Consider the following 16,775-nt stretch of genomic DNA (forward strand, 5'->3'; position numbering starts at 1 on the left):
ACATGCAGTCAGGCATACATAATATTCTACAATGACATGTGGGCCCCGATATAACCGAAAATTTGCTAAACTGTAGACTTTCGATTTCTAAGGATGCAGATCCAAAGGCAATCCTCGACAAAATCACTTGTCTACAGACTGACCTAAGCCTAAAATGGGTGAAAAGAAGGGGTGACTTTTTATAAACCCAGTGAGTAAGCAAATTTAATCTAACACATATAAAGCTGAGTAAATAAAGACAATTTAAATCATCCCATCATAATATAATTCATAACATTCAAAACTCATTTCAATTCATATAAAACAATTACATTTCATCAAAAATAATCAGTAAGGCTTATGACTCTCTTAAAACTTGTCTCGTACCAAAACTCGTACTCGGAGACACCTTGGCCCGAGCGTCCAATCGAGTCCGCCAAGGCTGTTAAAACGATATATACACATAAAACATGTTTTTACTTTTAAAAACATAACCCGCCCACTATAGTAAGCTAAATACATAACCCACGAAATCAATAAAATTTCGGCAGCATAACATGGCTAATATAATATTACCAGCCTATCAAGGCAAAGCAAAACAGTTCATATATTCCACACAAAACACAAATCTAGCCATTCATGCCATCACATTGTCATAAGCCACCAATTCAACCCATATATCAAAACACGAGTATATAGTCTCCACTTACTCAATTTCAAAAATGAGTATTCAATTTCAAAACAAGTTACAAAACTCATTTCATTTAACCAACAATTCAATTTTAAAACATAATAATTTACTGTTTAAACTCATTATTCTTTAAAACATAAAAACGAGTAGAAACAACTTTAGATAGTTAAGATGAAAGTCTGTTACTCACAATAGCGGGAGTTTCGAGTACTCCTATTGGTCCTCGGGTACAATATCTTTTCCCTTATCAGATGGCTCACCACCTATACATAATACATGACACGTAATTCAATATATTTGTGCCAAACTGTTACAAAACTATTTCAAGCTCTATATGAATGCATGAAATTGAATGAGAATTGTTCGAATGATCACTTAAAGATGATGTTTTACATGGGTTTAATTATGATCGGACTGAATTTGTATTCAACCTAACTCTAACTATACACTGTTGAATTAATCAAAACATCTGATTAAATTTCAAATATATTCATTTCACTTCCAAATTCCAAATACACTTAAGTACCTCAATGAGCTTAATTGTGACCTAATTCACCATAACCGAAATTCATTTCGATTTCGATATCCAACATCATAATTCATCAATTTCTAGCTAAATAACTTGAAATACAACAAAATCCATCATCAACAAGTCACCCATAAAATTCGGCCAAAGAGGGTTGTTGAAGGGCATGTAATTTTCTTGCTTGTTTTTCATGCCAAACATCTCCAAACAACTAAAAACACTTAGATATCATGAAATCTAGCAAAATCCACCATCAAAACCTCTCTCCTTAAGTTCGGCTAGCATGTAATCCCTCATGGAAACTTGTGTTTCATCCATACAAAATGAAAAAGAGAGCATCGGTAAGGTAAATCTTAAGCTAAAATTGAAAAATCTTACCTTTAATTGTTTTGTTCCTTTAAATTCAACAAATTTCTCTTGGATTTTCTTCTCTAGGGTTTGCTCTTATTCTTTTCTCTTTGTTCTTAGCTTTGGCCGACCATGAAGAGTTAAATGGGAGGAGTGTGTGCTGGTTTTTAAAGGGAATTATAAAAGGATTAAAATTTGCCACGTGTCACCATGTAATTGGTGCATGCTTAATACTTAACAATTAAGCATTCTCTCACCACCACAAATTTATGCATGGGCTGAAATGATGATGGGTGAAGTTCATGGGCTGGACAAGTGTCATGGTGGTGCAAAATTCCAAAAATTTCAATTACGTCCCTATGGACACGTAAAATAACTGTTTTGACCCTATGTTCAGAAAAATGTCGAAATTGAAATTTTTCACTTCTCAAATTCAAATAATGCTCTAATTAATCAAATTTAGTCAAAATATTATCCAACATTCCAATGTTGCCCTTGGGTGGTAAAATGACCATTTTTCCCCTAGGTTATGAAAATTCCTGAATTAACTCCAAATCAATTCTCGAACTCCGAATCACCATATTAAAACATTCTAAGGTTCAATAACTCTCAAATACATCTTAAAATCTCTATTCAAACTAGTTCAAGGTTTTAATCGACTTAATTGTACCACTAGGTATGATACCGATTTTTAATGCTTCTCCGAGTCATCCAAGTATGCAAACATGCTATCCAGTACATGAATGACATGGCAAGTATATAATAGAGCTGGGCTTGACATAAATGCTATGCATGCAAAGATAAGACCTTAACTAAGTTAAAAAAAAAGAAAAGAAAATCCCTTAGTAAATTTTGAGTCACATGCCACACATGATTAAGTTGCCTTCCACCATATAGCAAGATAACCTGACTACTCTTTTAATCAGAGACTTGTTGAGCACACTCAAGGTCACACTTTTACATGAGTATGTTTGAGCTATTGGTGGGTCTTACTCAACTAGTTTTATAAAATTTGGATGCTTGGAAACTTGATTATTATGGAAACTAGAGGCAATGGCTAGGCAAAACATATATGATATATTTAGGCAATGTGTTGTCACCTAGCTGATCTAGGAGTTGTATAGAGATACAATTGGTAAGCTCAGTTACCTACCTAATCCAGCTATCATGGCTTATTGAGCACACTCAAGGCCATGACTAGATGGATGGGATCCTAGCCCACTAAGAGAATCCTAGTAGAGATCTCTCGAGGTGATATGGAGGGTTATCATCTTGAAGAAAATAGTGGGAACAATCAATTTAAGATTTAGTATCTCATCTTAATTGATTATAATTCATGATTACTCATAAACGTTCTTTAAATGTCTAGATTGTTAGAATGCGAATACATATTACTTTACGCGGCGTACTTGATGTCATCAAGAAATTTGAGCCAAAATGTTTGGATTGGTATATCAAGTTGAGAAATGTTCTCAAATATCTATTTAGAATATATGTCATTGAGGAAGATATCCTTGCCTTCTTAACAAGGTCAAAGAATGAGAAACTTGTAGAAGTTTCATCTTTGACCATGTATATGATTGAAGTAAATTTGTCTACTATTGATCTGTCATCAAGGGTATTAGATACTAGATGTGGGTCACACTTATTTAATGACATGAAGGTGCTGGAAATGAGTAAAAGATTAACGAAGGGAGAGGTGGTCCTAAAAGTAGGTAATGGAGTAAAGGGTGTTGCATTGGCTGTAGGGATAGTTACCATACCTTTACCTTCTAGGTTGATATTGGAATTAAGAGACTGTTACTATGTTCCTTCCATAACTTGAAATATCATATCTGTGTCATACTTGGCATTATATGATGATATGGAATTCTGCATTAAGGGCAATTGTTGTTCTTTCTCAAAGGGAGAGATGCATTATGGTGAAGGGACACATTCAAATAGTCTTTATATTCTTGATCCTAAGAGACCCATACTTAATATAGAGGTCAAGAAAGCAAAGAAAGATGATCCAAAACTATCCTACATCTGGCACTGTAGGCTTGGACACATCAATGAGACTCGTTTAACCAAGTTACACAAACAAGGTTACATCGATCCATTTAATTATGAATCTTATGGAACATGTGAATGTTGTCTCTTTGCCAAGATGACCAAGTCGCCTTTCACTAAAAAGAGTGAACGAGCTAGGGTGTTACTAGGACTTATACATTCAGATGTATGTGGTCCTATGAATACTAGTGCTAGAGGAGGATACTCCTACTTTATCACCTTCACAGATGACCATTCTCGCTATGGAACTTTGTAAATAGATGGAACTTTGTCAACCCTAGTCATAAATATCTCATTTTTCCAGCACATTCTCCTCACTTCCAGTAGCTGCTTCTTCTTTTTCCCATTTTTCCTCCCCATTTCCAGCTTTCCATCTTCCATGGAAGCCACCCTTGAAACCTCCATAACTTTCTCAAAGTAACTCCAATTTTCATGCTTTTGTACACTTTTTCATAGGACTCTTTGTGCTCTTTCACTTTTTCACCTCAAAGATCCTCAATTGTCTTTCCTCAGCACTTTCTCTCACTAGTTGAACATTTTAGAGAGAGAAAGACTTTCCGTAATAGCTTGAAAAACTCTTGAAAAGGAATTCAACTACAAGTTCACCAAGGTGAGCAATGAGTTAGGTTTGATTTTTAAGTTGTTGATGAAGGGTCAATAATTAGAATTATGGATTGTTTTATTATTGAAGGTTATTTATTTGTTTCTAGTGTGACTAAAGTAGTGCAAATTAATGAATAGTCAAATGGTAATTAAAAACTAGTTAAGAATAACTAGCAAAGTTTGATCTAGGAAACAACTTTTGGAATAATATACATGTAAATTGAGTTGGTTGTGATGCTATTGTGTGTGATAGGTTCCAACGAGACCCCACATCTCCACTTAGAGCATTAGTGGAAGTTGGAGTCGATTAAAGAATCAACAAGGACATGTGAGTGAACTTGCACTAAAATGTTTTGGGATAAATGCATATATGTTTGATTGAATCAGTTGAAATATTTTATTGGTCGTTTCTTTAAAAAAATATGCATGGGAACAAGCTCTTGATGAAACGTGTTTATGTTGTGAAAGGTGTAATGTAATGAATTCATGTGTTCCTATATTATGATGATATGTATGTTATGCCTTGAACGATAATGTTGTGTCATAATTGCAACCGAGCGTGTGCGGTGTGGGAGTTCACATGCTGTGATGATTGGTGTGGGAGTGTACATGATGATATTGCCTTGTGCAGTGTGGGAGTGCACATGATGATTTCAGCTATGTGCGGTGTAAGAGTGCACATGAGCTGGTGAGCCGGTAATTGTATACATGTTTACACATACCATAGAGAAGTTAGGGAAAATATTATGTGATTGCATTGAATGTTCAATGTTGAGATTGTCAAATGCTTCCAAATTGATTTTCAATGCAGCAAGAATGGATTTTCGATGTAACAAGAATCTTTCAAACTTCATTGCCCTGTTTCTCACTGAAGGGAAATAGCATTCTCGCTGCAGCAAGAAACTCTCGGGTGCTTCAGGGATTGACCTAGCCCTGGTTTTCATTGCAGCAAGAATGGATTCTCGTTGCAGCGAGAAACTCTCTGGTGGATAGCTTAAATACTTGCCCTGGTTTTCGCTACAATGAAATTACATTTTCGCTGTAGTGAGAAACTCACTGTTTTGCTTGGATTTCTACTGTAGTTTTTTACTCTTCAACTACATTGTTAATCATGGAGCCTTCAACACTAAGGGGTTAAATGAATTGAGGGCTTTTGCAAAAAATTAAACTAAATTGCATTGTTTTTAGCATAAGTGCATTATGATTTCTAAATCCTCCTTATCGTTTGCTTGTTCCCTTCTTATGTTCACTCCTTGGGTTTATACTCATTCTTTTCAACTTCATGTTTTTCAGATTTAGAAGTAGTTGGGACGTAGATTGGGGCATCCATTCACACTCACCTTTTGGTAGGTACCATGGCATTTAGTAGTTGTACCTTCACCCAAAGTCACTCCGCTGGTAGTCAAGAGTCTTTTGCCTATGTATACGTATACATGATGTAAATTACTAAGATTCATGCTATAAACAATAAGTATATATTTTGATTGATGATGCCACTATGAGTTGGCAATGGGTGACATTATTTTGGGTTCATATAAATGCAAGTATTTAATTATCATAGCACATTATTAAAGTACTTATAGTTGAGTATTACGAAATATGACTTTAGGATTGATAGATGAAATGATGGACAGGACTACATAAAGAGGCTTGCTTGGGCTTAGTGGGCTGTGCGAAGAATGCGTAGATCCAAGATCAAATAAAACTTGTGCTCCATAAAGAAGAAGGATACTTGAAACGACAACACTGAACGTCTAAGCATCTTGAGGTGTTAAAGTAAAAACTCTGACCTGTCCCTTGCCAGTTACACCCTAGTGTACAAATTTAGATGCTTTACCTTGAGAAGAGCTACCCATACCCCATACCTTTACCTTTGATAACTACTCGACTAGGTTCAAATGTAATAAAAGTTAATGGTAATGTAGCCTAGGAAGTGAGGTGTGAGCTCTTTTAAGACTGTTGTGCCATAGGACAATCCTTCCTTATCTGTCCTATCTACCTACACTTAAAACAAAGTCCTATTGCCTGACAGCACACCGTTCCATGAACTTTTCCACAAGTGGGACAAAGTGAGGCTAATTGAGTGTTAAACCTTGAGGTTTGCTACTTAGATGTAATATGTGATTTGTTGTCCCATTAAAACCCTGAAGTGATTGTGCTACTTCCTGATTGGGAGCCATGTGACTAAGAAACTCTATGCTAGCCCTGATGGCCTATGGATGTTCCATGTCTAGTGCTAACACCTCATTGACCTTGATGGCCCTTAGTCTTAGCATTTTTGGCTATATCTTGAGTCACTTGACTCTCCGTGATCTTCGACTTAATCCTTTGTACACAATCAATTATGGAGGCATAGGTACCAAACGCTTGTGATGCCATAGCTTTAAATAATGGTTCTATCAACCTATCCGCAAATCATCTAATCCATATATCCTTAGTAGTTACAAGGTATGGTGCATATTGAGATAACTGTGTGAACCAAATGTCATACTCAGAAACCGTCATGCCAGTTGTTTAGACTAATGTCTCAAACTCATGTGCCTTAATGACTTGTACATTATCTACTAGAAATCAACTCAAAAAGGTCGTCATAAATTTGTCCAAAGTCAATAGGTTAGCGCCAGCTAGTCTACCTCTACGAAAAGATTGATACCATTGATAAGCCACATCATTAAGCTTAAAACTAGCTAACTCCATTGATTGCACCGTAAAACATCCTAAAGCCCATCCAAGAAAATCAGAGGGTCCTCTGTTCCAACGAAACTAGAAAATAAAGGTGGTTTATGCTAGGATTCAACCTCATGTTCCAATTAGAAAATAATCAAGAAATTAAAAATATAACACAATGGAAAATAAACTAGTATTTAATCAGAGAAATGGTCGAATCCTACAAGATCAATGTTTGTGTTTTTCATCTAATTTTTAATTTAATTATGAACACTCATAAGTTTAATAGTTACATACCTTACTCTAGATATCATAATCAAAAGCCAATTAAATCCAAAAGGCTTGTGATGGAACAAAAACTCGAAAAGAGAATAAGACGATCTAAAATATTGCAACCGAAATCTTTGCTTTTTCACCTTTAAGATTTGTCAAATCTTTAGCCACCCAAGTGTTTGGCATCTAACGGTAATCCACACAGTTACTGAATAAGACCTTCTCAAAGATAAGAGTTTTTTTTGTTTACTTGTGTTAACAAGTTTTGTTTCTAAAACAAAAAGACCAAAAGTTCTTGCTGAATCTTATTTTTATCAAACAGAGAAAATTATTTTCTTTTCTTATTTTATGAAATGGCTGGGAAGTAGTTGAAGGCTTAGAGTTTTAGTTTGCTAACATAACATATTTATATAGACAAACTAAGTTGTAACTCTGAATACAACAGTTGTATTTTAATTTAATTAAGTCTCTGTGAACTTAATTAATTTTTCACTTTATTTTGGTCTATTCTAATTAAGTCCAACTTAATTAATTATCCTTATTTAATCTCAATCATGTTACTTAATGTGTGTGACCCATTAGGCTTCTAACATGTTGGCAATAAATATAAATCCTAATCAAATATCAATTTAATGATTGATTTATATTTATAGATCATGAATGGCATCTAGCAGTACATCATGACCACCCAAATGTTAGAGAGTTAATTAAAGAAATTGACAAAGCCCTTTAGTGGTAAGCCTTTTAGTGTAATACGATCCTTTCATCAAGTATCTTGGATATGTCATAAAGAATGGCTCAGTGTCCACTTATAACATTTCATATTAGTTCTCGTAATTCATGACTAACTTTATGAATTTAGGAAACTAACTTTCCTCAAATTCATCATGCTTTGTCCAAAGACTTTATACAAGTTTATCAAAAATTGAGAACAAGTGAGATACATCCCCTCATATCACTTTGGGTGATGAATTCTCTCCTAACCACTTATTCAGCTTTGCACGCTTCATGGCATACCCAAAAACATCGTATTTAGGCATCTTATCATGTCCAAACCCATAGGTGAAATGAAAGTATGTCATTCCCTATACAAGATGACCTAGTGTCTCAAGTTTGAGGACTAGTTGCACGACTATCACATGAGAACATATCCATAGACACTTGAGTGAAAACCAAATGGAGTTTTCATAGCGGGTCATGTTCAGTGAACTTGTTTTTTAACAAGGACCCACATGTTATCTTCAAGTATCCCATATACGTTAATCTATGAGATCGATTGCTTACTTTCTAAGTAAGGAAGCTTAACATGTACCAATCTTTGAGCATTGTCAATGCCTTATCTTGATAATACAATGACCATGAACAATTTTAATAGCATGGCTTTGATCCATAGTGATCTCATAATTGTAACAACTTTACAATTGTCTTGTAAGGCTTTTATGTTCGATGGGCTTTATCCAATTAGTACTTAATAACTCCTTATTATTGAACTAACATGAAGGAAAACCTCTATCAAATATAATTATGCGATTAAATATGCATTAAATGATAATATATATTCCTTGACCAATCTAGTTGGCTCAAGGGCATATACCAACAGTTTAATCTTAAGGAAATTTGGTGGTGAAACCTCAATGGTTTTTCTAGTAGACTTTGACTGTTGTCAATCATCTTGACCCTTAGAGCTGCAAGTAGCACGCACTGGCCATCAACCATCGACTCACCTCTAAAGGTCATTTAAACTAGTGGTCATCCTCTCTATGACCCTATTAACCCCTCGCAGAATCGCTACTATATAAACCAAAGTCAGCTCTTCAGTGGGCATTTTGTCTCTCACCTCTAGAGATTGAGCATCAACAGGTTCCTCCATAGGTGCCTCATTACTAGCCATTACAAGTGGCTTATCATGAACCAACCTAATGGTCCAGGCCTAACTGCCACACCTCCTAACAGTGGAAGCCTATCGTCTTGTAGATGCATAAACGGGAGCACCTTCCTTTACCATATCCCTAGTCATAGCTCGTGTCCAAGTGGCATCCTAACCTAGACAAGAGCAAATGCTAAACTCAATATGGTGAAAAAAAAGATAGATTCTAAGCAAACATGGAAATCCATGAAGTCTCTTTTTCACGGGTTATGCAATAGTTCACAAATCGAGAACAAGACAAGACACAGAAACCTAACTGCACTCACTCAAAAAAAATGCCTAGGACTTAGACAAACTAAGGGCTCTAATACCAATTTTGTCCCAATCAAACCTCGGTGCCATGACTGGCACAAGGGTATCGATGGGAGTTACCCTTTTAACCTTTGCAAGCCTAAAAAGAACAAATAAATTAAATACTCAAAATTACCTTATGGGACTCATTGCCATGGAACCATACATCAAACATGCATGAACATATTATATCACATAAGACTATGTCATATTAGTTTGCATGTTCATGTGCTCAAAACGCGAAAGTAATGCATAATAAAATATCATATATAGGCCATCTTGTGGCATTTACACAATGTAGCCATCCCATGGCATATTTCAACATAAATGTCATTTAATATGAGACATAGCAAAATATTATATATGATAGTCAACATAAATGACCCAAACGTAATAGGATCAATGGAGTATGACTTTAAACAAAAAGGCTGACGCCTACTGGATGCCATATGTTCACTTACCCAAGATCGACTAAAGTATTGGCTCTCCCCAAGGATAACGAGCTAAGCAACTATTGATATACAAAATAACTGCATGCTATATGTGTGAGTTATAAATAACTCCATGAGCAGATACGGGGAAAGGGAACAAGCTAAATGGGAGAGTGTTTGTCATAAATACTTTTAAAATAAATGTAAGGAATCCATTTCAAGCGATATCAAAGTTTGCCTTTCAAACATATCAATATTCAAAGAGGTTGGGAATTCAATCCCTGAATAAAATCAAACACCCTCAAGTGCAAGTTATCTATAAAGTATAAACAAGTATCAAACAAGACTTTAATACCTTCATCTCAACAAGTACAAATTCATTTAAAAGGATTTTATAAGGTTTTGTTGAAAACCCATTCTTAAACCTTTGAAATAAAAAACATGGTTTGTAAAACATTCAAGTATTTCCAAGAAAACAATTTAGAAGTATTGGGTTTAAAAGTTTTTAAATTATGTTAAGGAAAATCAAAGGTTTAGTTTCAAAATGAAATAATGTCATTTCCTTTAGAAAACCCTTGAAGAAAACTAATGGAAAACAAAATATCATAATTCAAAGTATATTAAATATGTCAAGTTAAAATAGGGTAAGTATTCAATCCAAAAATCAAGATCGAGATGAATATCAAATCCAAATGTCAACATTAACCAAATAGAAACTCAAGCACTAAGGTTAAAACAAATGTCAAGATGAAGACCACAATATAATCAAATACCAAATCCAAAGTCCAATGCTCAAAACAAATATCAAGTTCCAATTCCATAGTGTCACATATCATTTCAAGTATATCGTGGAACTCTAGATAGCACGGAGAATCAAGTTAAAGTGTGTCATAACACTAGAGTGGTAGGATAAATGATAGTCATCGACCGTACATTAAAGGTAGGATCATATCAACTACCAATCGAAACTAAATAAAAGGGGTAAGACTTTTTCGACTACCAAATCAGAACTGAGCATTGTGCACAATGGCTAGTGTCTATTATCACTAGCTACAGGTCCATAACTCAAGTAAGCTCCACTAAAACATTTTTGTGTCATGTTCTTAATATCTATTTCCAAATGAAAAGGTGATTGATTCCATTCACCATCCAAGATCAAAAGGTTTAAAACAAGTTGAAATTGATGTTCAAGGTCCATTTCCAAACAAATGATAAATTTAAACATCAATAAAATCAAAGTTCGAAGGAAAGATTGAATTAAAGTCATTAGTCATGCAGTTAAAATGACCTGATGCTAGGGTCTATGCAAAACTAATCATTTTTCATTCCAAATTCTCAAATCATTAATCAAGCAATTATCCATAGATAAGCATCAATTTTGAGGTATCAAATAACTGAAAAGCTTGCTTTCTATGCTCAAAACTAAACACTTGCTAACATATTTACATAGCATATATAGGTTTCATAATACAAGCTTGAAACCGTTGTTCACACCGTAAAGTTCGTCAAAATACATTTTAATGCGAGGTTGTGGAATAGGCATGTTTAATTATATTAAAATAATGACAAATGTCATATCTACCCACCTCTTGAAGCATGCCTTTTCCTCTTATCACCTTTCGTCAAAAGCTTGACTTCTTCAACGACTCAATATACTCCAATAGTAGCTAAAAATGATATTCAATCATCAATACTCTCAAAGTCCCAATAAATTGATATTTATTCATCAATATTCTCAAGAATCCATTTTGATTACCCATTTCTAACCTTATTTAATCTTCACTTATTTCCAATTATTTTCACCAAATTTCATCCAAATCTCATACCCATTTAGTCAACAATTTATTTTAGGTACCTTTCCTCCTTGTGAGCTTCAAACGAAGGATTTAGTCAAACTTTGAAAACCTAGAAATATTCCTTGCTTATAGAGAGAGAAAACAAAAATCACTAAAACTAAGTTTTTGGGAGTGAAAAACCTTACCTTTAGCATTTAGAATCCAAGATTTGTTGATGGAGTTTGAAGGTTTCGAAAGGTATGCAATTTAAGAGAAACTAGGTGGAGGAATAAAGAGATAGGAGAAAAATGAGTTAATTTTGGGTTTTAGGGCTTTTAAGCCCATTTTAGGCTGACTGGATAGTCTAAGATCGACTATGGAGGCTTTATAGTCGATCTTGGACTAGAAGGTTTATGTTTCACCCATTTGCCCTTCACAGAATCGACTATAGAGAGTCTATAGTCAATCTTGAACCAAAATGTGCACTTTTGACTCATTTTTCCTTCACAAGATCAACTATATAGGGTCTATAGTTAATCTTGGACTATAATGTCTATATTTCTTCCACTTTGCCTTCATAGGATCAACTATAGAAGGCATATAGTTAATCTTGGACCAGAATGCATGACTTCCCTTACTTTTTACTTCACAGGATTGGCCCTTTATGCACTAGGGTCAATTTCTTAATTCTAAATTTGCAAAAATTGTTCCTTTTAAGACATAATCCCATTCTAAATCCATTCCACAACCTCCTAAACTCTTATTTGTCAATTCTCAAGGATGAAATTAAGGTTTTCAAGTCAACAAAAGCATTTCCTAAGCTCACCAAGTTAATTTTCTAATCTATCCATGTCACGACCCGTTACTCTCCACGAGCCCGTGACAACCGCCGCGATGTCTCGATAGACATTCGTTACCCTGAATGTCAACTGAAACCTCGCAAAGCTTAATATCAGTTTTCGCACCTCCCCTGTGAGCAATAATTACTAAATATCATATTTTAAAATATTATAAACTATTTCCAAATCAAAACAATAATAAAAAAATATTTTCTATATCACAAGGGCATTTTGGTCATTTTCTCCAAAAATTATGAAACCTGCTTAAAATATAATATATAGGGGAAAATACACATTTCATAATTAAAAACAAGTTTTTATGTCTAAAACATTCATTTAGGGTGAAATTGTAGCTAATAGAACAAAATAAAAATATTAAATGAAATATTCCATTTTCTTATAAAACAATATTTATAGAACTCTGCGTAAATAATTTTTGTAGCGTAAAAGCAAAATAAATCCATACATACAGTAACACAGATAACCAGAGTATGTAATTTAATTTATAATGATGTGTGGGCCCCTGAATGACCAAAGGTAACAAAGGCTGTGGACCTGCAATTTCTGAGGAGGTGAGTCCAATAATAACCCTGGACGTAATCAGCTATTTACGAACTATCCTGATCCTGGAATGAGTGGAAAGGATGGTGGTGAGTTTATATAAACTCAGTGAGTAAACAAACATCATCTAAAATATCTAAAGTCGAGTAAATAGAGACAACTTAAAATAGTTCATCGTACTATGATTCATAACGTTTCAAACTCATTTCAACTAAATAAAATAATTTCATTTCACTTAAAAAATCAACGTGGCTTATGAATTTCTTAAAAATTTGGCTCATGCCAAAACTCATTCTCGGGGATACCTTGACCGGGGCATCCAACCGAGTTCGCCAAGGTTGTTAAAGAAAAGTTCATATATGCATAAAACACAGTTTTACGTTTAAAAGCATAGCTTTTCCTTGGCGTTGGTTGAGTTCACCCTCACGTGGTGGTTTAGCGTGTAGTGAACTCTAATGCTTTACCTCAGGAGATACCCTCCGCGCCTCTCGTATGAGGAAGAATATAATTGGGTTTACCGTGCCCCATTCTAATAGGCTGGTCAACGGAAACTCGCCACTGGAGTGACTAATCAATATCCCACCAAATCAATAAAAGTTTTGACAGCATAACATGGCAATTATATTACTACCTAGCCTGTTAAGGCAAAACAACAGTTCATACAATTTCAACACAATTTCCAATTCAGCCATTCATGCCAATATCACCGTAAGCCATTCAATTCAAACCATAAATTTACAACACAATCAAACAATCTCCAATTACTCAATTTCTAAAATCATCATTCAATTTCCAAATGATTTATAAAACTCATTTCATTTAATCACATTTTACTTATAAAACATAAGGATTTACCATTTAAACTCATTTTTTTATAAAATCACAAAAACGAATAAAAACTACTTTAGATAATTAAGACGATAATAAGATTACTCACAAAATCGGGAGTCAAAATACTCTTAGTCCTGGTTTTCGGGTACAATCTCCTTACCCTTATCGAAAGTTTCACCACCTAAACATAATGCACAACAAGCAATTTACTATATTTGTATTAAACCGTTATAAAACTAATTTAGGCTCTATATGAATGCATGAAATGGGATGCGAAATTTTTGGATTATTATCTAAATATGTTGTTCTACGTAGGTTCAATTATTTATCGAAATAAAATGGTATTGGCATAATTCGATCTATACACCGGTTAATTGGCCAATACATTCAATTCAACTCCAATTAACTTGATTCCACTTCCAACACTCCAAGTCATCAATTACAAGTTAAATAATATGTAATATCACAAAAATCCATCATCAATATCTTCCTTGAAAAATTCGACAATTGAAGGTTTAGTGTAGAATATGTAATTTTCATGCTTGATTTTTACACCTTACATCATAAAACTGCTAAAAACACCTAAATAGCATGAAATTCATCAAAGTCCATTATCCATTTTCTCTCTTAAAAATTTCAGCCAAGGAGTGTGGGTGAAGGGCATGAAATTTCTTGCTCGTTTTTCATGCTAAACATCACCAAACAACTAAAAACACTAAGATACCTTGAAATCTAACCAAATAAATCATCAAATCTTCTCTCCCTAAATTCGGTCAGCCATGAATCCTTCAGGAGATCTTGAATTTTAACCATGGTAATTGAAAAAGAATGCATAGGAAAGGTAGATCACAAGCTAGAATTAAGAAATTTTACCTTTACTTGCTTAATTCCTTGAAATCCAATGAATTTTCTCTTGATTTTCTTCTCCAGGGTTTGTTCTATGCTTTTTCTCATTTGTTCTTGCCTTGGTTGGCCAAGAGAAATGAGATGGGAGAGTTTTAGTTGTGTTTATAAAGGAAAATATAATAATATTAAAGCTTGACACTTGTCACCATGTGATTGGTCCATACATAAAACTTAATAATTAAGCATTTCTGCTCCACCACATAAAATCCCTCAATTATCCTAAGTATAAAATGAATTTCATGGGTTTGACAAGTGTCAAGGTGGTGTAAAATTCCAAAAATTCTAATTACGTCTTTGTGGACACGTGAAATGACCTTTTTACCCTTATGTTTGAAAAATTGTCAGAATTAAAATTTTTTACTTCTCAAGCTCAAATTATGTTCCAAATAGTCAAACTTGATCAAAAGTTCATCCACCATCCCAAATTTGCCCTCGGGTGAAAAAATGACCATTTTACCCCTACGTTATGAAAATTCCAATTTAACTTCAAATCAATCCCCGAACTCCGAATCACCATATTAAGTCATTCTAAGATTCAATAACTCTCAATTGCATCTTAAAATCTTTATTTGAACTACTTCGAGGCTTAAATCAACTTAGTTGTACCACTAGGTACACTACCCACTTTTGACTATTTTTTTGAGGTATTCAAGTATGCAAGCATGTTGTGAAATACATGAATGACATGGCAAGTATATTATAGGGCTGGGCTTGACAATCCAAGTAATGGAAACTATGGGTTTCACATCACCATTCAAGAATTAGTCGTACTCATCGTTCTCAATGTCAAGTGTGTTATAAAATTGATTATTAGTGATGTTATCGAAAGATACTTGACATCTTCAATTGAACATTTGCCTGTCCACATTTTCAGTGGTGTTGGCATAAAATTCATGAACAACTAGCATTATCGTTGCCTTTGGATAGGCATAGAATTTCTCCCACTGTCGTGCTTGAATCATGTTGTATATGTTAGGATAAAGTCCTCTCTGAACATTAATGACACATTCTAGTATTGGGAATTTTTACGAAAGGAACTAAGCATGGCGCTTCTCAACCTCAGCTGAAACAAATTTACTTCGATCAAAATTGCTTCTACTTCCATTAGGACGTGACCTTTCTTTGGTTTCATGGTGATTATCTTAACACAAACCACAATCAATAGCAACTTTCAACTAGAACTAGTTTGTATACACAAGAATTTAATGATTAATATGCACAAAATAATTTATACTAACTATTTAACATCATAATAATTTGAATAACACTAATATTACGATAGAACAAAAAATAAAATGTAATTGTAGAAAATTAGACTTATTCATAACACCCACTTTTCCAAATTCCAAATAAACTCAAAACACTTAAAAATTCATGAAACCCACATACTACATTATCAAAATTAGCGTTCCTTGGGTAGCACTACAGTACTCCAACCGTAGGTTCCACTATGGAACCCAAATAATGCACCAATGCTATGGCTTGCCGCGGTCAATGTTGTGGCATTGGCTCTGGTTTCCTTTTGTTTTTATTAAGAAAAGAGAATCATAAAAAACAACCAACAACAAAAACAAAAAAGATAATAAATTAGTAAACAATAATTAAAATATAGCAAAAACCAAAAATAAAAGTTCACTAAAAAAATTCGATTACGCAAGAATTATCTAAGTGTAGAGAACTAGGGTTACCTCCCAAGCAACACTTTTTTTAACTTAGCTAGACTCTCTTTTTAGCTCAAATGGGGTTAGAAAGACTGACAGAGGAGTGTTGGAGATCAATGTCACCCCTCCGCCAATAATGCTTTAGCACTTCCCATTTACCTTAAACTTTTTAGTAGTTGTGCCATCAACAAGTACAACTACACCATATGGAAACACTCTTAAAACATAAAATGGTCCTAACCCTCTTGACTTTAACTTTCTTAGAAAAATTTTTAAACAAGAATTGAATAACACATGTTGACCTGGCTCAAAATAATGCTTAATAATTTTTTCATCATGTCATTTTTTTGTTTTTTCTTTATAAATCCTGGCATTCTCATTAAGCATCTAACCTGATCTCATCCATCTCATTTA

This window comes from Theobroma cacao, chromosome 8, assembly GCF_053813885.1.
Source record: "Theobroma cacao isolate CCN51 chromosome 8, ASM5381388v1, whole genome shotgun sequence".
Lineage (NCBI taxonomy): Eukaryota > Viridiplantae > Streptophyta > Magnoliopsida > Malvales > Malvaceae > Theobroma > Theobroma cacao.